Source organism: Heliangelus exortis, chromosome 7 (assembly GCF_036169615.1).
Source record: "Heliangelus exortis chromosome 7, bHelExo1.hap1, whole genome shotgun sequence".
In the NCBI taxonomy this organism is placed as follows: domain Eukaryota; kingdom Metazoa; phylum Chordata; class Aves; order Apodiformes; family Trochilidae; genus Heliangelus; species Heliangelus exortis.
The window spans coordinates 33,560,999-33,563,498 of record NC_092428.1 but is presented as its reverse complement, the minus strand read 5'-3'; positions in this window follow the sequence as shown (position 1 = coordinate 33,563,498).

Genomic DNA, 2,500 nt, shown 5'->3' with positions numbered 1-2,500 from the left:
ACACCAGCCCTTGAAACATCTTTGGGTGTATAACGAGGATCCCCCATGGGAATCTCCAGGACAAATCCCTAATGCTGAATCACAGCACATTGTGCTGGGAGAGGAAGAGCACTGTGATACAAGAAAAAATTGCATTAAAAAAAAAAAAAAAAAAAAAAAAAAGAGCATAATTAAACAAAGCACTCATGGTAAAACTCATTTATCTAAGAGCACTTGTGCCACAGCCTTCACCCATCCCAGCTGGAAAACCACTGCCCATGGGCAGGAGGCAGCAAGTCTTGGCAGTCAAAAGCTCTGTGCTAGAACCATAATAACAACAAGCCAGTTGGGCCTGTCAACATTTTTAATGGGATTTCATATGTTTATTTCTTTCTTTCTTTAGTGTTTTTGTTTAAGGCTCAAATCACCAACGGCTGAAGAAACTAAAGTTAGAGCAGCCAGGATGTTCAGCTTCTCATCTCTCAGCAGGTGGATGGAGCACCTCATTCCAGGTATTTCCATGACTTTGCAACATCTGGGAAATCAGTACTGGGCTTGGTGTGGAGGACCCCACAATCCCCTTGTGTCTCCCAGTGATGCCACCACAGTAGTGCTCAGGGGCACCACTGGGACTTTAAGTGCTAGGACAATGCAAATATATCAAAAATAAATTTGTGTCCCAACCCCCACCTGAGCAACCAACCAACTCCAGTGCCTGGCACTGCAAAATAAGTATTAGGGCAAGTCAAGGAATTTGGGTAAATCTGGTGAGTGTAGGAAGTTTTGTCCTTGGTGGTCACCAGTGTGGTGTCCCAAAGAAGTGCTGGGGAATTGTTATCAGGCCACTAGGATGTGTCAGAGAAAGAGAAGAAAAAAAAAAAAAAAAAAAAAGAAAAGAAAAAAACCCTCTCTTTTAAAACATGCTCAACATGTACAGCTGCTGAAACATCTGTGCTGAACATGATGACACAAGCTGTAATCGTGGTGGTTGGGGAGGGGGAGGCAATAAGGAGAGGTTAAGGAAGAGGCTAAGCACAGTCCCCAAGCAAGCTGGGGCTGGAGGGGGGGGCTGTGCCTCCACCTTTTGGGTGCTTCAGAACCCCCATCTGCTCTGGGACAAAACCCCCAAATCCCACTTGGCTTCCCCTCTCTACCCCTCCTCTTCTCTCTGCACTGCCAGAACTGCCTGGGGGTGAAACAAGGCAGCTCCTTCACCACCTTATTTAATTCAGGTGATGAAGGTAATTGAGGGTTTGAAGAGTGAGACCTTTGCCCAGAAAATTTTTCAGATTTTAAGTTGGTTTTTTTTTCCCCCATTCAGAAAAACCCCAACAAGACAAGGAGGACCCGAAAGTCTCGACAGGTGGGTTTTGCAAAGCCCTGCTGCACAGGTAAGGAATTCTGGTGCTGTTGATGTGGGCAGAAAAATATTTATTCTCTGTCCTGGAGTGAGCTCAGGAAAAAAAAAAAACACCAAAAAAAAAACCGAGCAAAAATATCCCAACAAAACAACAAACCAACCCCAACCCAAAAATCCCTCATTCCTGCCTCTCCCCCTCTATTGTGTTGGAAAAAAAGATATAAGAACCTAAATAGAATAGAACAGAAATCTCCCTTAATCAAAACAACATTATGCCAAAACCCCTTTCGAGGGAAGTGAAACGTACACAGCAGCACAGCCCTGCTTAAAAATAGAACAGCCCTTGCCTTGCAAGTAACACAAATACAGAACAACACACTCCTGCCATCTGAGCTTTGAAGGATGTCTGTCCTACACCTCGCCTTATTTTACGCCCCTTCCCTTTTTTTAAATGAGGAACAATGCCATCTTCCCGAAAGGAAATAGGCAATAAAAACTCCAGCAGGATTTCCTATTCATAATTTTTCCCATTCATACCCTAATGGGTGAAGAAAAAAAAAAAAACCAAAAACCTACAGCCCGAAACACCCCAGCTTTAACAACTTAGGCTGCACTTATTAAATAGATATTTTTACATGCCTGTTTTTTTCCTAAACTCAGTACACAGTTTTACAGTTCAATTAAGTCTTTTTTTTTTTTACCCCCTTTCCAGATATCCTTCTCAGAGCTGGCTGAGTTCTGTGTGAGATGATGTAAAGCATCTGATGACAAAATATCGAATATATTTATAAAACACCCCGTTGAGTTTTTATCTGTGCCATTACATTTTTAATTAATAGAATATTTTTTTTTGTTGTTGTTGTTGTTTTACAAATGTTGTGTTTTACTGCCAGTATGATCTCACTGCTTTACAGTATCGATAAATGAAGGCACACCTGCACTATAAAATCTGCTTTATATGAAGCAGGCCATTCATGTTTTTATAGCCCATTTTTCACCCATTGTTCTCGGGTCATGTCATAGGTGTGCTGTAATGTGCCGTGGAGGTGGGCGGCTTGAAGATCAGTTTAACAAAATGGTCTGATTTTGCCAACTTTAGTGCCAGAATCTGGACTGAAAAATGCAGAACTAATATCCCAATAGACACACTGCATGATGTCA